The sequence below is a fragment of the Dendrobates tinctorius genome, unplaced genomic scaffold (genome assembly GCF_039654945.1).
Source record: "Dendrobates tinctorius isolate UK_male_01 unplaced genomic scaffold, ASM3965494v1 ptg000134l, whole genome shotgun sequence".
Lineage (NCBI taxonomy): Eukaryota > Metazoa > Chordata > Amphibia > Anura > Dendrobatidae > Dendrobates > Dendrobates tinctorius.
This window is the reverse complement of record NW_027361802.1, coordinates 9890902-9909756: the sequence shown is the minus strand read 5'-3', so window position 1 is coordinate 9909756 and position 18855 is coordinate 9890902. Positions and strand designations below refer to the sequence as shown.

The window sequence follows — 18855 nt, the reverse complement described above, 5'->3', positions numbered from 1 at the left end:
GTAAAACATCACAAATTCAGTACATAGAAACATAACATAACTTATACGGGACAGCACAGTCGCAGTTGGAGCTAAGGCAGTTAAAGGCACATACCTTTAAATCACCAGCGTGTGGTAGGACCTCCTTATCAACACCACGTCAGAATACCAGTGCACTAACAGGATGCAGTTCCGATCCACACTTGTGGACCTGTTTCCAAGATGTTAATTCATGCCCTTTTGCAGGTTGATAAGTTTATCCATTTAGAAAACAAAAGATGATTGTGTGAAAGGTTGACAATGTCATCTGCAGTTCTGCATAGTGTGAATTACAACACTTCACCAGCATTTGTTGTGCCAGGAAGTTTAATGCAAAGGTGTTGGTCCATTTTTATGAAAGGAACCATTTATCAGGGACAAAGTGAAGAAAAAATAAGTTTTGTCTGCCTGATTATGGGAAGAGTTAGTTATAATTTAATTTAAAAAATTGTTGCTTAAAACAGTAGTTGACAACAAGGTCAAAAAGAAAGGTCCCACCGAGATTTGAACTCAGATCGCTGGATTCAAAGTCCAGAGTGCTAACCATTACACCATGGAACCCATTACATAAGCTCTATAAAACATTATTTACAACATTGACTAATCTGCTCCAAGTATATATGTGTACAACAGGTTTGGTGTTGGGTGGGGCAGCAGAAGTCGCAAATTATTATAGAACTGTGTATTCTATTTCAAGTCACCTGTGATATCAAATCTTCCATACACTTTAATCAAAGCTATCCCAAATATCCATATAAGCAATGAGCTGCTCACCAAGTGTAAATATAGTACTGACAACTAACATAATATTAGGATCAAACAATATTAACCCCTTAGGCCTTTTTCACACATCAGTTTTTTCCATCGTTCGCAATCCAGCAGTTTTGGAAAAAAAAACGGATCCGTCGCAGGTTGTGAAAAACTGATGCGAAGGATCCGTTTTTTCACTGGATCCGACTGCCCTACCTGGTAATAATAATTGGAGCATGCTCAGTTTAAAAAAACGGAATCTGTTCTGCCCATTCTGTGCAGCTAGATATTTTTAAGTGCTGTTACAGCTATGGCCTTTAGGTGTCATAAGTTGCCCTTCTTTATTCATGTGTTTGGAATGTTCTGTTCCCCAAATGGTTAATTGTTCAGAGCTGCCCCTTCTTTCTGCCCTGGTCAACAACATGTAACCATTCTCCGCAGGGCCGCCATCAGGGCATGACAGCCCTTACAAGTGTATGGGGCCCCGGTGATTGGGGGGCCCGCCCGGCGCCGGAGCACACTGGCAGCCCCAGCTGTGCGCACAGGACCTGTGATGAGGTCACAGGAGGGGAGGAGTCAGGGGTCACATGATCGGGGCCTGGACGTATACAGGACACTGCTGTGCTGCTGGCTGTCCTGTACTGCTGGATCAGGTAAAGTTTCTGTGCGGGAACGCCGGTGATTAGGGGGGCCCGGCGCCCGAGCACCCTGGCAGCCCGGTCCGCGCTCGGCCCCTGGCCCCCCTACATTTTGTTCAGGCTTCTCTAGCTCCGTCTGCTGTGTGCGCATAGGACCTGTGATGAGGTCACAGGAGGGGAGGAGTCAGGGGTCACATGATCAGGGGTCTCATGTATGCAGGACTCTGCTGTGCTGGTTGTCATGGTGCTGGATGAGGTAAAGTTTCTATGTGGGGTCAGGAGGGGTTTACAGGGTGGATGTAGTAGAGCCGTGTGTGTACTTTGTGTACGGAGCAGAGCCTCATGTGTACTTTGTGTATGGAGCGGAGCCGCGCGTGTACGAGGTGTACGGAGCGGAGCCCTGTGTGTACGAGGTGTACGGAGCGGAGCCGCGCGTGTACGAGGTGTACGGAGCGGAGCCGCTCGTGTACGAGGTGTACGGAGCGGAGCCGCGCGTGTACGAGGTGTACGGAGAGGAGCAGTGCGTGTGTACGAGGTGTACGGAGCGGAGCCGCTCGTGTACGAGGTGTACGGAGCGGAGCCGCGCGTGTACGAGGTGTACGGAGAGGAGCAGTGCGTGTGTACGAGGTGTACGGAGAGGAGCCTTGCGTGTACGAGGTGTACGGAGAGGAGCAGTGCGTGTGTACGAGGTGTACGGAGAGGAGCCGTGCGTGTACGAGGTGTACGGAGAGGAGCCGTGTGTGTACGAGGTGTACGGAGCGGAGCCGTGCGTGTACGAGGTGTACGGAGAGGAGCCGTGCGTGTACGAGGTGTACGGAGAGGAGCCGTGTGTGTACGAGGTGTACGGAGCGGAGCCGTGCGTGTACGAGGTGTACGGAGCGGAGCCGTGCGTGTACGAGGTGTACGGAGCGGAGCCGTGCGCGTACGAGGTGTACGGAGAGGAGCCGTGCGCGTACGAGGTGTACGGAGAGGAGCCGTGCGTGTACGAGGTGTACGGAGCGGAGCCGTGCGTGTACGAGGTGTACGGAGAGGAGCCGTGCGTGTACGAGGTGTACGGAGAGGAGCCGTGCGTGTACGAGGTGTACGGAGCGGAGCCGTGCGTGTACGAGGTGTACGGAGCGGAGCCGTGCGTGTACGAGGTGTACGGAGAGGAGCCGTGCGTGAACGAGGTGTACGGAGAGGAGCCGCGCGTGTACGAGGTGTACGGAGCGGAGCCGTGCGTGTACGAGGTGTACGGAGAGGAGCCTTGCGTGTATGAGGTGTACGGAGTGGAGCCTTGCGTGTACGAGGTGTACGGAGAGGAGCAGTGCGTGTGTACGAGGTGTACGGAGAGGAGCCGTGCGTGTACGAGGTGTACGGAGAGGAGCCGTGCGTGTACGAGGTGTACGGAGCGGAGCCGTGCGTGTACGAGGTGTACGGAGAGGAGCCGTGCGTGTACGAGGTGTACGGAGAGGAGCCGTGCGTGTACGAGGTGTACGGAGAGGAGCCGTGCGTGTACGAGGTGTACGGAGAGGAGCCGTGCGTGTACGAGGTGTACGGAGCGGAGCCGTGCGTGTACGAGGTGTACGGAGAGGAGCCGTGCGTGTACGAGGTGTACGGAGAGGAGCCGTGCGTGTACGAGGTGTACGGAGAGGAGCCGTGCGTGTACGAGGTGTACGGAGAGGAGCCTTGCGTGTACGAGGTGTACGGAGAGGAGCCATGTGTGTACGAGGTGTACGGAGAGGAGCCGCGTGTACGAGGTGTACGGAGAGGAGCCGTGCGTGTACGAGGTGTACGGAGAGGAGCCGTGCGTGTACGAGGTGTACGGAGAGGAGCCGTGCGTGTACGAGGTGTACGGAGAGGAGCCGCGTGTACGAGGTGTACGGAGCGGAGCCGTGTGTACGAGGTGTACGGAGCGGAGCCATGCATGTACGAGGTGTACGGAGAGGAGCCGCGTGTACGAGGTGTACGGAGAGGAGCCGCGTGTACGAGGTGTACGGAGAGGAGCCTTGTGTGTACGAGGTGTACGGAGAGGAGCCGCGTGTACGAGGTGTACAGAGCGGAGCCGTGCGTGTACGAGGTGTACGGAGCGGAGCCTTGTGTGTACGAGGTGTACAGAGCCGCTCGTGTATTTTGGCATTGAGGGGCCCCATTAAAAAGTTATTAAGTAACGTGGGTGGTGGGCGCTTATGGCCGTGTAAAGGGGATAAGGGAAACCACGCTTCAGATAGGACTTCTGCAGCAGCTGCGATATGACTGTGGCTCTCATGCTGGGAGTTCACGGCTCTGTGAGGCAGCGGCTCCATCCAGCTCAATAAACCTGTTTCCCTCTGAGGGGCTGCAGTGCCATTGTGGGACGGGGAGCCTTAGGGTAAATCCCCGTGTTGTACCCCACAGGGGCATACTCCCACCCACCTGCCCTATATTCTGTGCTGCAGAGCCGGCTCTTGCCCACTTACCCCACTGTTACAGATTGCCCTATGTGCATGAGATGTCATCTTCTAGGGGGTCTTTCACTTGTCCCCAGATGACTCCCAATGCAGTAAACAAAGCCCCCCAGTCCTCTCCCTCCCCTGCTCTAGCTGCAGGGCTCAGACATAGGGGAGGGGGTAATATTATCTAGTCTTTTCTTTCCTCAAGGATTTTTTGGGGTCACCTTTTGACAACTCTTATGAAGTCACCTGCTCTATTCTCAATGTGCAAGGCAGTGGAGAAGTCTGCTTTGGTTTGACCTCATGCGAACTTGTTCCTCCCCCCCATAAAAGCTTCACACTTCTCATATGTTGGTGTTTTTGCAGTGTAAAATTGACTGGGGGCTTTATAGCTCCACTGGTTCTCAGTCCGTTCTGTCTGTGCCATTTTTAGGGTCAGGGCTCTTTTGTGGGGTTTTGACAGAACAGATTTGTGATGGTAATGTAACATAAAGCGCAGTCCTGGAACCATTAGGTACTTATACTGTAGATACGCATTGATATTTCTCCAGGAAATGTGTGAGTAAATACAAACGAGTGGTAGATTCCCACTCAAATGCGCATTTTAAAATCCACAGTGTGTCACTTGTATGTGACAAGATCCACACGTGTGACATGATTTTGTTGAGGAAAGTCCACATTGAATGTGCTGCTTGTGCGCATACTCTTAGAGCTGACCCTCACTACAGGTCGAGTGCTGAACATTGGGGATTTTCTAGTTTCTGATTAGAGCACAAAGAAATCCCCTATGTCAATGTCATGCAGGTAAATTCATATGATTGGCAGTTCACTATCAGATCTGTAGCAGTGGGGGGGACATATTAGTCAGGGACATGGCAGCCCCTCCATTCTCAGCTTGTCATCTTTGACCGCTGGGACCTCGGATACAAGTGTCAGCGCTGATCATTGGCGATTTGTTAGCACAGTCCGTGTCTACAGAAGCATGTCTGGTCTGAAGTGCTGATGTCTGCGATCTCTCATGTTTTGGGGTGCACATACACCTTACATAGATGGCAGCCAAAAGCCCTTTTCTGGGGTCCTAAAGCGATGTTTGAATGGAGCATGAGGGATTTTGTGTGACCATCGCCCATAGGCTGTGCCAGCGCGCCACATGGTGGGACCGGGCTGAGAGCAGAAAATGGTGACCGTGGACGGCAGCGGGACTGCGAGGCGCAGATGGCAGGCACTGGGAGACCAGCCACGAGGCGGTGTCAGTGAGCGAGCAGGGTGATTAGACTGTCTGTCTGTCTCTGACTCTCTCCGACGTCTCTGTGGCTCTGTCTCTGGTGGCATGGCGGCGGTGCCCAAAGAGCCATGACGGGGGGAACAGAATCTGGGGGTCTCATGGGGTACAATTACATTGACTTAATATGTGACCAACCTAATATAAGGTGTGAAAAATGAGGATGATTGACCTCATGGAGATCAACATCCAACACTGCGGAGACACCATCACGTGTTTCTCAACGCAGTGATTCTAGAGCACTGCCCCCATCCCTTATGGGAAATATGCAAAACATGCAAAACAGAAGCCGCGGAGACACCATCACATGTTTCTCAACGCAAGCAATGACTAGCCAGGTCTTTCACCGGGAAGGAACAACCACGGGAAGGGCAGTCTCCAATGAAGGAAACCACCTATGCCAAAACATGGTATCCATCCACAGACAGCTGTTTCGGGGTATTTGCCCCTCATCAGTGTGGAGTAGGAAACCTAATATAAGGGACTGCTTGCTGGAGTAGGTTAGAGTTAGACGGGCACTGACGGTATCATCTGGTCATTGTCTGAAGATGGATGCACAATAATGGTTAAAAAAGTTACCAAATGTTTAATAGGTTAGAGTAGAGTAGGGCCCTGTCAATAGAGTCTACCTTGTCATGGTGGCAGGCTTAAAAAATCTTTTGGGCAAAACTAAAGCTGATGGCTATGTATGTGATATGGTGTTAATGTGAGATTGGTGAGGGCGTGATGTAGAAGTGAAGTTTTTCCAAGAAAGGGCGGAGGGATTTTGGAAGGTTCACGGTGGTGGAGGAGGAGCTAGGGTGGAGGCGGAACTGGGGGTGGAGCCTGGGCGGAGTCTCAAGGGGGGCCCCATAAATTTTGCCAGTATGGGGCCCCAAAATTCCTAGTGGCAGCCCTGATTCTCCGGCCTTCTCCTGAGTAGCTCACACTTGCTCAGCTCAGCTCTTTGCAAAACCATTGCTATAACAAGCGGATTCCAGTAAGGATAATGCAATTATTAGTTATGCATCTGTGTTAGCAGTCATAATGCAGGCCCCCATGATGTTTGGAATGCATGCTCAGCTTCTGTGATGTTATTTCACTACATGTTTGTTATAAGCATTAAGCCATATGCTGGAATCCACACAGCATCATACGTGGAAGAAGGCAGAACAGAATCCGTTGCTGGATTCCATCATTTGACGGACAGCGACGGATCCTGCGCCCATAGGCTTCCATTATAGCCAACGACGGACGGCGCTGGATCCATCATTGTCTGACTTTTCGACGGGGACAAAAAACGTTCCTATGTCTGTTGTCTCTGCCCGATGGACACAAAATTTCCGATGGATCCAGTGAACGATGGACAAAACATGAGGCCATCCATTGCTAATACAAGTCTATGAGAAAAAAAACTGATCCAGCGTCATCAGTCGCTGGATCCTTTTTTTCTAAAAACGATGGATTGCGACTGATGGCAAAAAACTGATGTGTGAAAGAGGCCTTGGAGACCGAGCCAATTTTGACCTTAAAGACCAAGCCAAATTTTCCAATTCTGACCACTGTCACTTTATGAGGTTATAACTCTGAGATGCTTCAATGGATCCAACTGATTCTGAGATTGTCTTTTCCTCACATATTGTACTTCATGTTAGTAGTAAAATTTGACTTGTTTTTATGTGTGGAAAAAATGGAAATTTGGCAAAAATGTTGAAAATTTTTCAATTTTCAAACTTTTAATTTTTATGTGCTTATATAAGAGTCATATCGTACAAAATAGTTAATAAATAACATTTACCACATGTCTACTTTACATCAGCACGATTTGGAAAGCATATTTTTTGGTTAGGACGTTAACTTATAAGCCTTAAAAGTTGATCAGTGATTTCTCATTTTTCCAACAAAATTTACAAAAACATTTTTTTTGGGACCACATCATATTTGAAGTGACTTTGAGGGGTCTATATGACAGAAAGTACCCAAAAGTGACACCATTCTAAAAACTGCACCCCTCAAAACCACATTCAACAAGTTTATTAACTCTTCAGTTACTTCACAGGAACTGAAGCAATTTGGAAAGAAAAAAATGAACGTTTAATTTTTTTACAAAAAATGTACTTTAGATTCATTCTTTTTTATTTTCACAAGGGTAACAAGAGAAAAAGGACCCCACAATTTGTTGTGTGATTTCTCCTGAGCATGCAGATACCTCATATATGGAGGAAATCTACTGTTTGGGTGCATGGCAGGGCTCAGAAGGGAAGGAGCGCCATTTCACTTTTTCAATGTATTTGCTGGAATAATTGGAGTAGGCCATGTCGAATTTGGAGAGCCCCTGATGTGCCTAAACAGTGACAACCTCCCACTAGTGCCACCATTTTGGAAACCACACCCTTCAAGCATTTTATCCCGGGGTATAGTAAGGATTTTGAACTCATAGGTGCGACTCAGGATTTGATAACATTAGGTCGTCATATTGAATGCGCTGTCATTAATGTTGAGCTTAAGTGTTTGCTACTCCAGTTTACATCGGGTGCTCAGGTATACACCGAATATCGTGGGTGCCTGGATTGCTGTGACCAGAGGAAGAGAAGGTAACCTGTGGGGAAAAGTTGTGTCGGTCCCGTCTATCTATGTACAAGGAACCGACTGATCATTTGCTCAGTACTCTGTCTGTGTACTGCGCCTTTAAATAGCCCAGCCACAACTACCCCCATCCCGGTCACCCTCGTAACACCAGCATCACAGTTTACCCCTGTTAAAATAAAAACACTTACACTCAACTCCAGTGTTCCTGGGGCTCATGTGAGGTTATTACGTCATTTAAGCCCTGCACCCATTCAGCGCCGGTTTCACTGTCCCCGCCTTTGGAGGTGTAGTAATCACAGGTATGTGGGATGTCGTCATGGACAGGAGGCAGATCAAGAGTTAACCAGCTTACTAACAACAAGTATACTCCACGCAGGGCTTGGAAGGTCACGGGGGGGTGTTAGGGAAAAGGGCAGAACTGACAGTTTGGATGGAAAAAAACAGGGATGTAGGAGAGTTCATAAGGAGGAAAAGGCAAACACTTATCAGTCTGTAGTCTTCTTGATTGCAGTGTCTTGGTTCTCCTACGTGGCACCGACAACAGCAGCACGTGACGTCTCAGAGAAGTCTATAAGGGACGGTGTTCCAATCCACGGATAGGGTGAGGAGTCTCTGAGGTGTGCAGGAAGGTCCCGCACTCACAAACGCCAAACACTGTGCTCAGTCCAGTTCGAGGGACTGCTGGAAGTAGGCTTCGCTCCGTGGTGTATACAGGTACCTGGCTAAGAGGCTCTGGCCAAGTTACCTGCTTCTCATGGTGCCGCGTGCCCATTACAGTCTCTGATCTCAACTGTGAGTCACCTCCCGACATGGAGGATAGCAGGAAACTGGCACCCACAGTGGACCGATACACAGGAGATCTGTCAAGTCGGTCTGCGCTAAAGGGATGCTCTGCTTTCACTGCCGACACTGCAACGCTTAGCTTTCTTGCTTGGACTCTGATCCTTTTCCTGTGCATCGCGCTTTTTAACAAGGACCCGCCTACTGCAGTCACATGCAAGGGTCGGTCCTTGCCTGAATATCTTCCCCCCTGCAACATTGGTGACAGTCCCGGTAGTTCCAGAACCGGTGAGAGAGAGGTATTCCTGATCTTGTTCTTCCTCTTACAGAGGTATAAGTAATAAAGAGGGGGTGAGAGAGCAGCCGCAGCACTAATTTCTTCTTCACTACTTATTTGACTGAAGGCAGGGACAGTGAAATTTGACTGATTAGAGAGGAAAACCTAACACCTTCACTGTGACCAAGATGGCGGAGGTGAGAATGGCGGGAAATGGTGGAGAAGTAAACAACGAAAACTGCGTCCCTCATGGGCATTGCCGCCACTCTTTGGCGCCAAAACTTGCCTGTCAGTATGCCGGGGTCTGCCCCTGGTGAGAACGGATGAAGAGAAGGAGACCTCGTCCCTTGAAACTGTTCAGTAATGGAGGGGAGAGGTGGCTGGAGGCGATCCCGCCCGGGGACCGGCGGGACTCTGAAAAACTCTGGAAGGCGCTGTGCCACACCATCTTGTACCACGATGCAGCACTTGTGTATACATAGCTGCCTAGGCGTGGGCGGTATTGAGTGGAGGTGGCGGCATGAGAGAGCGAGCGTCCAGTCTCCAGCAGTCAGCGAAGAGCCAGTGGAGGTTCCCGCCTCAACCCCGGAGCGTCCACCTGGTGGAGATACCATCTTCCCAGAGGCGGGATACTGGCGGTGCAGACCCAACAGAGCAGTCTTGGGCCTGAGGATCTGGTGAACCGGCATCCCCCTGTTAATTCAGCGAGGATCGGAGCTGATAGTTGCTCAGAAGGAACCGCGACCGGAAGTTGCACCTGAACCGGTATGCCAGTCGATCGTCACATGTGCGGGTGTTCCTGCAGAAGGAACTAGTGTCCTGACAGCCACGACTGCTTCCTCACCAGCAGAACGGGTGAGTGCGCCCTGGTCACCAACCCCAGAAGGGAGGCCCTCCCCGCACAGTTCCGTCCCTGAGGGCGTTGTCCACCCCCTCGTTCCTATGGGAGAACCAACCCCTTCACCCCAGCCATCGGAAGTTCAATCGGTCTCCTATTCGGACACAGCTCTGGGTGGCTACCCATTCCCAACCGGCCACACAGGGCCCCTTTCCCATGCCCAAGTAGGCTGCCTGGGAGGAAGGGGTGATCCTTAATAAGAAGCAACGGTAGCAGGAGGTCTGGAAAGAGCTGCGTCAGCCTGGTGGGGGTGCTCTGGCAGGACGGTGTACCAGTGGCCGGCTGGTGTATACCGATACCAACAGGGGCTACGGCTTTATTCGGGAGAACGGGACAGATGCCAAGGTCTATGTTAACATGACGTCCATCTCCTTCTTTAAGGAAGACTGTCCATGCGGGTATTACGCGGTAATGGTTACCCACTATGACGAGGACGACATGGGTCTCTTCTTGGAGTCGGTACAGGCTTCATCGTTGGCTGACACCCAGAGATCTGACGGTGCTGTAGTGGCACTAACCACATCCTCTGTGGCTGCAGGGATGACATCTGATGGAGCAACACACGATACGTGCTGTTGAACCTTGTGAAAAAAAATAATAAGTCTGAGAAAGTTGTGCACGTTGCACCATGTTTTGATACGGGACTGTTTTGCGTCCCCATAGGGCAGGGGGCCCTGTCATGCTCTACGGATTAGAGAGCCATACGGCCATAACGGCCTTTAACAACGCTGAAGATAAGCATTGTCTGCGGTGTATAGTTATGGCCTAGAGGACTGCAAACTAGGCAGAAGTGGAGCCTATGGACTCTTTTGTTTTTGTTTGTCTGTTGGAAATAGGAGAGACTGTCTCTTTAACCGGAGACCTCTGGAAAGTGTGTACTCCCCTCAAAGGAAGGGGGAGCACACCTCTCCTGGGACTGCCTATCGTTGCAATCCTGAAAGACTAGGAACTTGGAGTGTTAGCTGTACACCATGAACTGCGGTGCGTACTTGATGATCATGTTGAGAACAGACCTCCTCAAACAGGGCATGTTGGTGGTGTTTAAGGCCTGAACTTATTGTGACCTTGACACTGGCTGGTAGCGACTAAGTGACTACCTAGTTTTCACTAGAGCCTCTGATGGTGAGGACAGGCTTGGGCCATTAGTGTAGTCACCATGTGCCACTTCAAGGCAGTGCCTGGACCTGCAGCAAGCTGACCTGTGGATTAAGGCAGAAATGTGAGCACAAAGGATGAAAACAGAGACGTGGTAAACCAGTCCAATTTCAGGGAGGGAAGCACAGGTTCAAAATACGAAGTCGGTGTCCGGAGCTAAAAGATCAGACAAAATAGGTAAACAAGCCGGGTCAGTAACAGGAGAGATAAAGCAAGAATGCACCTAGACAGGAAACTGGAGACTAACTGCAACAGAACCTAAGATCAGGCAAGGTTTGGAGGGAGGAGCTGCCTAGTATATCACCTGCTGGCATTAGGATGCAGCAGTACTCAGAGTGCTGCAAGAGGCAGTTCAGCGCGATGGCCTGACACTGGGAGGTGCAGAGCGGTGAACACAGTGAGTTGGACAGCGCTGAGAAAGCATGCGAGTTACCAGCATGACACTAACTATTACTTACTTATTCACTTTTTTTAAGCCACTGATTTGTAAATTAAAAAAAAAAACCAATGTTTGCTTTTACAATAATTGTACTCACCCTGAGAATCATGCTGCCTGGTTATTGTTATGTTAAAAAAAAACTAATGCCATAAAAATGGTACCCAAAAATGCTAAAATTTTATTTTTTTCACGATCTGACCTCACTTCAATTTTTTTTCCATTACTCAGTACATGGTATAGTAAAATGAATGGCGCTATACAAAACTACAACTCGCCCTTCAAAAATCAAGCCCTCAAATGGCTAAGTCAATGAAAAAAGAAAAAAGTTATGGCTCCTTGAAGAAAGGGAAGAAGAAATGAAAAAGCAAAACTAAAAATTGTCTGCATTTTTAAGAGGTTAATATTTTGATCCCAACAGAATTTCTTTTTGCCAAGGCTAGGTTCACATTAGCGTTTCTGTGCACAGCGTATCATCCGCATGCAAAAACGCATACAAACACATGTTTACACAGCGTTTTTTATCCGCATCATCTTACGCATGACGGCAAAAAAGCGCTGTATGTGCATGCGTTTGTATGTGTTTTTGCATGCGTTTGCGTTGCTTCTGCACATGCGTTTGATATTTCCAGTGCTTTTCCAGTAGAGTTTCCTTGACACCAGACACCCATTGGGCATGTCTCATGGGATTTCTATATATAGACACGCTGTACAGATGAAATCCTCGCCTTTTGCTGCTGTATCCAGATGCAAGATGGATCTTACCGTGAAGAGCTTCATTATTAATCTTGATTTGCCATTGAAATTGGCTGTTGCCTTTGCTGTGTCTTGTGAAGAAGAAAGAAGAGGAAGACGGAGATGTCGTCATCGCTATTGGCAACACCGTATCTTAGAAGTCCGAGAGAGGCGCAGAGCCTACCACTTGTACACAGAGATGCGTGAAAACCCTAAGAAGTTTTTTCGAGTACACGAGGATGTCGGAGCAGAGTTTCGATGACTTGCTGCAACGTGTCCGAGGATCCATCACCAGGCAGGATACAAAACTACGTCGAGCAATTCCTTTCAGAGGAACGTCTGTTGGTTCCCATAGACAGTAATATGTTGCTTTGACGCACTTAATTCACCATCATCCGCATGCACATGGCTGCGCATAATTGACGTGTCAAAAAATGCAACATGCTGCATTTGCTGCACACCTCGAAACGACACATGCATATGCATCTGCATGCGAATGAATGCAAACACATGTCCCTGCGTACAGCATGTTAAAAATTTGTATGCATGACGCATGTGGATCTATGCGGATCATAAGCTGTTCAGTGCTCACAGATTTGCTAATGTGAAACCAGCCTAAATGATCTTCCTTGGTATCTGAAAGAGGTTACATATTCTTTCTTATTTTATTTATTTTTTACCAACACAATTTAATGGGGACACTTACCCCCCCCAGGAAGAAGCTAAATATGAAACACGCACTGGGGTCAGTGCTACCTACTCAGGTTGTATCAAATAGCTTAGGCTACGTACACATGCTGCGGAATGGGGTGCGGATTTGGCCGCGCGGATTTTGTAAAATCCGCAGGTAAATCCGCAGGTCAAAACACCTGCGGTTTATCTGCGGATTATCCTGCGGTTTGGCCCTGTGGATTTTCATCTCCACAATGGTGGAGATAGGAAACCGCTGCGGAATCCGCAGAAAGAACTGACATGTCAATTCTTTCTGCGGTTTCAAAACCGCAGGAAAACCGCGCGGAAAAATCTGCACCGTCTGCACTGCGTTTTTTTATTCCCATAGGGAATAATGGTACTGTACACTGCAGCAAAAACTGCTGCGGACCCGCAGCGGCCAAATCCGCTGCGAAACCGCAGCAGAATCCGCAGCGTGTGCACACACCCTTATATTATATGCACTTTGTTTATGCTCTGTTCTTATATTGTATCAGACAGATGGGTTTAACTATTGATGCCTTGTAATTTTTTCGCACAGCACTTTACTACATGTCCTTGCATGGACTATCTGCATGCACTATTTAAATGTACCATATATACTCGCTTATAAGCCGAGATTTTCAGGCCATTTTTTTTTTTGGGCTGAAAGTCCCCCTCTCGGTTTATACGTACGTCATATAGCCAGGGGGTAGGTGAGGGAGGGGGAGTGGAGGTGTCACATCATACTGACCTCCCCGACGCATCTCTGCAGCCCCCTTGCTTGTCCCACGGTCTCCTTTCCTTCCTACAGTGGTCACATGGTACCGCTCATTAAAGTCATGAATATGCACATATTTATGACTTTAATGAGCGGTACCACGTGACCGCTGAAGGAAGGGAGACCATGGGAGAATGGGGCTGCAGAGACGCGCCAGGGAGAGGTAAATATAGCGATATTCACCTGTCCCTGTTCCAGCACTGCTCACCGCTGTCTGCCTGCCAGGTCCCTCTGTCAGTGACGTTCAGACAGCAGAGGGCACGATGACGTAGTCAGTGCATGCCCTCTTCTGCCTGACGTCACTGACAGAGGGACCGGCGAGCAGACAACGGCGAGCAGCATTGGAACCGGGACTGGTGAATATCTCAAGTGCCGGGTCCTGAGCCAGCGGCTCCCCCATAGCGCGTCGGGGTCTCCGCCTGCTCAGCACACCGGCACCTGGCCCTCAGGGACAAGAAGTGAGTATGTCTTTTTTTAATACCTGCAGTAGCGGCAGCAGCATCTTATGGGGGCAGCATATGGGGGGATATTCAATGGAGCAACATATGGCGGCAGCATATGGGGGATATTCAATGGAGCATCTTATGGGGGCAGCATATGGGGGCATATTCAATGGAGCATCTTATGGGGGCAGCATATGAGGGCATATTCAATGGAGCATCTTATGGGGGCAGCATATGGGGGCATATTCAATGGAGCATCGTATGGGGGCATATTCAATGGAGCATCTTATGGGGGTCAGCATATGGGGGCATATTCAATGGAGCATCTTATGGGGGCAGCATATGGGGGCATATTCAATGGAGCATCTTATGGGGGCAACGTATGGGGCATATTCAATGGAGCATCTTATGGGGGCAGCATATGGGGGCATATTCAATGGAGCATCTTATGAGGCAGCATATGGGGGCATAATCTATGGAGCATCTTATGGGGCAGCATATGGGGCATAATCTATGAAGCATATTATGGGGCCTATTTTATGGAACATTTTATAGGGCAGCATATGGGGCATAATCTATGCAACGTCTTATGGGGCCATAACCTTTATGGAGCAGCATATGGGGCATATTATTCTATGGAACATCTTATGGGGCCATTATTAACCTTTGTGCATCATTGCATGGGTCATATTTTGTATGGAGCATCTTATTGGACCCATCATGAACTGTATGGAGCATTATATGGGGCTCCTGATTCAAGATGGATATTCAGAATCATTTAACCTACTGATGTCTCAATTAATTTTACTTTTATTGGTATCTATTTTTATTTTTGAAATTTACCAGTAGCTGGTGCATTTCCCACCCTAGGGTTATACGCGAGTCAATACGTTTTCCCAATTTTTTGTGGCAAAATTAAAGGGGTCAGCTTATACACAAGTATATACGGTAACTTTATCTACACAGGCACCTTATGTTAAGGTCTTGCAATATGGCAATTTTTTAACAATATGTGGTAAATACTCTGGAAAGAAAGAGTTCCTCTCTTTTAATAAATATATACTCTATTAAGCATGGACTTGCTTTGTATCTAGCATATATAGAGTATTCTATCAGAGAAAAATAATGGTATCTGAAGCTTATGTATAACATGGCACTCCTATTGTATTTTCAATGAAGCCAGTGCATGTGTGGATATAGTTCATCCTAGGACTTTATCCTTTCTATTAAGCAGTACAATTATTACACTGTATATTATTATTATTATACATTTTTATAGTGCCATTTATTCCATGGTGCTTTACATGTGAAAGGGGCAAATATAGACAAGTACTATAAACATGAGCAAAACAGGCACTCACAAGTACAGGAGAGAGGACCCTGTCCGAGAGGGTTCACAGTCTACAGGGGATGGGTGAGAATACACTAGGAGAGGGTGGAGTTGGTCATGCGACAGTTCAGCAGGCTGAGGATCACTGCTGGTTGTAGGCTTGTCGGAAGAGCTGGGTCTTCAGGTTGCTTTTTCAAGGTTTCTGTAGGCGAAAGCCTGATGTGTTGGGGTAGAGAGTTCCAGAGTATAGGGGAAGCACGGGAGAAGTCTTGTATGCGGTGGTGGGAAGAAGAGATAAGATGAGAGTAGAGAAGGATATCTTGAGAGGATCGAAGGTTGCATGTAGGTAAGTACCGGGAGACCATGTCACAGATGTATGGAGGAGCCAGGTTGTGGATGGCTTTGTATGTCATAGTTAGGATTTTTAACTGGATGTTCTGAACAATAGGAAGCCAGTGAAGGGCTTGGCAGAGAGGAAAGGCTGGGGAATAATGGGGAGACAGGTGGGTTAGTCGGGCAGCAGAGTGTAGAATGGATTGGAGTGGCGAAAGAGTGCTAGAGGGGAGGCCATAGAGTAGGAGGTTGCAATAGTCGAGGCAGGAGATTATGAGGGCGTGCACTAGTGTTTTGTGTGATTTCTTGGTCAAGGAATGCACAGGTATGAAAAATATTTTTGAGCTGGAGTCGGCAGGAGAAGGCAAGGACTTTGATATGTGGCTTGAAAGAGAGGGCAGAGTCGAGAATCACCCCGAGGTACCAAGCATGTGGGACTGGGGAAAGTGAGCAGCCATTGACATTGATGGATAGGTCTAGTGAAGGGTTAGAGTGAGGTGGGGGAAAAATGATGAATTCTGTTTTGTCCATGTTCAGTTTTAGAAAGCGAGCAGAAAAGAAAGCTGAAATAGCAGACAGACATTGTAGGATTTTGGTCAGTAGCAAGGTGATGTCAGGTCCAGAGAGGTAGATTTGCATGTCATCGGCGTAGATGATTCTGCAAACCGTGGGATTCTATGAGCTGTCCCAGGCCGAAGATGTAGATGGAGAAGAGTAATGGTCCTAGAACTGAGCCTTGGAGAACACTGACAGACAGGGGGCGAGGTGAGGAGGTGGTATAGGAGAGGGAGACACTGAATGTCCGGTCTGTTAGATATGACGAGATGCAGGATAGGGCCAAGTCTGTGATGCCAAGAGAAGAGAGAATCTGTAACAGGAGGGAATGGTCCACAGTGTCGAAGGCAGAAGACAGGTCCAGGAGGAGGACTGAGTAGTGCCACTTGCTCTTGGCAGTTAGTAGGTCATTGGTGACTTTAGTTAGAGCAGTTTCAGTTGAGTGATGCGGTCGGAAGCCAGATTGTAACCGGTCAAAGAGGGAGCAGGAGAGGTGGCACTCAGGCACTTTTCCTGACTGTTTGGCCTGTTGGAAGAGCTGTTTGTTACTGTCCTGAGATATGTAGGAGTCTTTGTATATGTTTTACCCCCTTTTTTAATATTCTTTTATCTTTGTGTTTTTTGTACTAATAAAGATTTCTTCATATCAAATTGACTGGGCTTGAGCTCCCCTTCTTCATAGGTTTTTTAATGGGGACATAGGCTGAAAAAAATACCAGTACATTAACTCTTTAAGGACAAGGATTTTTTTCCCGCCTTTGTTTTTCCTCATAGTATTCCAAGAGCTATAAGTTATTTATTTTTCAGTTGACAGAGGCAAATGCTAACTATGTAATATAGCTGACATCACCAGTGTGTGATAGGAGCTACAATCCTCATGTGGACCCACTCCTAGGAAGTTGTTTTAAGTCCTAGTGCAGGAAGGGGTTGTTGTTATGTTAATCCAGTTAGAAAATAAAAGATGCTTGTGCAGAAGGCTGACAATGTCATCTGCTATTCTGTAAAGTGTGAATTACAACACTTTACTAAGATGTTTTTTACGAAGGTGTTAGTACATTGTTCTAAAAGGAACCATTTAGCAGAAACAAAGTGCAGCAGAATTAATTTTATCTGCCTTATGAAATGTTACAATAAAGCTACAATTAATGACAAAATTTTCTTATAACAACATCTGCCAACAAGAAAGGTCCCACCGAGATTTGAACTCGGATCGCTGGATTCAAAGTCCAGAGTGCTAACCATTACACCATGGAACCCATTACATTAACTCTATAAAACATGATTTACAACATTGACTAATCTTCTCTAATTACATATTTGTACAGCAGGTTTGGTGTTGGGTGGGGCAGCAGAAGTCGCAAATTATTATTGATCTGAGCATGCTATTTCAATTCACCTGTGATGTCAAATCTTCCTTACATACTGTTTTATCAAAGCTATCTCAAATATTCATATAAGCAATGAACTGCTCACCAGGTGATATTACGTAATATTACGATCAAATGCCTACAATATAAAAGAAACTAATATAAATTACACATAAACAATAATAAATTCATTTAACCCCTTATTGACCGAGTCCACTGAGCACTTCCATCGGGATTTCCATGTAAATCCCACAAAAATGCCATTCAGATGAAATCCCCAATGGAACTACCCATCATAATGAAGCAGATGGAGACACTTAGGCGCTCGTTTGGCATCTGCTCCGGTGATATCCATCTTTTTAGGCGCTCACAGATCTGTGGTCGTCCACACTTTTGCGCTAAAAAGGCACCTAAAATAATGGACACCGCCGAGTCCAAAGTGACTCCATTTGACTCATTATTGAATGGTTCCGTTGATGTTTTTCTGAATCGTGGTTTTGGGAAATTTACACAGAAACCCCAAAGTAAGCACTCAGCGGATAGAGCAGGATAAATGTGAGCTGAGCCTTTTTCAGATTTTTGGAAGGTGCAATGAACAAATAGATAGCAATACAAGAATTATTAAAAATAAGAACTATCAGGGTTTTGCTGCTATCCCACAGTAAAAATTATTTTTTTTATAAAAAGTAGTTTTTTCGTGGCCACATTCTGAAAGCTGTAATTTTTTTTATTTTTTGGCTAATAGAGCTGAATGAAGGCTTATTTTTGGGGGGACGAGTTGCAGATTTTTTTGGTAGCATTTTGGGGCCCATAATACTTTTTGATCGCTTTTTATTCAGATTTTGAAACACAGAATGATAAAAAATCAGCAATTCAGATATTGTTTTGATTTTTTTGCGCTGTTCAACGTGCGGTAAAAGTAATAAGACAGATTTGTTCGCCGGGTTGGTATGATTACAGCGATGCCAGATTTAGGTTTTTTTATTATTTGCTATTTTTAGAGACTAAAACCAAAATTTTACAAAAATTAATTTGTTTTTTAATCGTTATATTCTGAGAGCTGTAACTTTTTCTATCTTTTTGACGAATGACCCATATTAGGGCTTGTTTTTTGTGAGTCAGTTTGGTGTTTTCTTTTTATCATTTTTTATCACTTTTTATTCACTTTTTTGTGAGCTAGTATGATGAAAAAGTGACATTTTGGGCACTTTCTAAGGCTTTCTCCGTGTAGAATAAATAACATGTCAGTTTTATAGATCGGGTCGTTCGAGTCGTGGCGATTTCAATTAAGCGTATTTTTTGTTTTTTGTTTTTTTTTTATCACAAATGATGCATTTTGTCTAAACGGCAAAACAAATTTTCATGATTTGAGTGTGCATTTCTTTGGGTTTTTTTATTTATTTTACTT

At 47.0% G+C, this 18855-nt stretch overlaps 2 non-coding genes across 2 annotated transcripts; both read right to left on the bottom strand.

Moving 5' to 3' along the window:
• Window positions 1–507: 507 nt before the first annotated feature.
• TRNAQ-UUG (transfer RNA glutamine (anticodon UUG)) lies at window positions 508–579 on the bottom strand. Its single transcript has one exon. It is a non-coding gene; the product is annotated as a tRNA-Gln (tRNA).
• Window positions 580–17264: 16685 nt separating this feature from the next.
• On the bottom strand, window positions 17265–17336 carry TRNAQ-UUG (transfer RNA glutamine (anticodon UUG)). The gene has a single exon. It is a non-coding gene; the product is annotated as a tRNA-Gln (tRNA).
• Between the last annotated feature and the right edge of the window lie 1519 nt (window positions 17337–18855).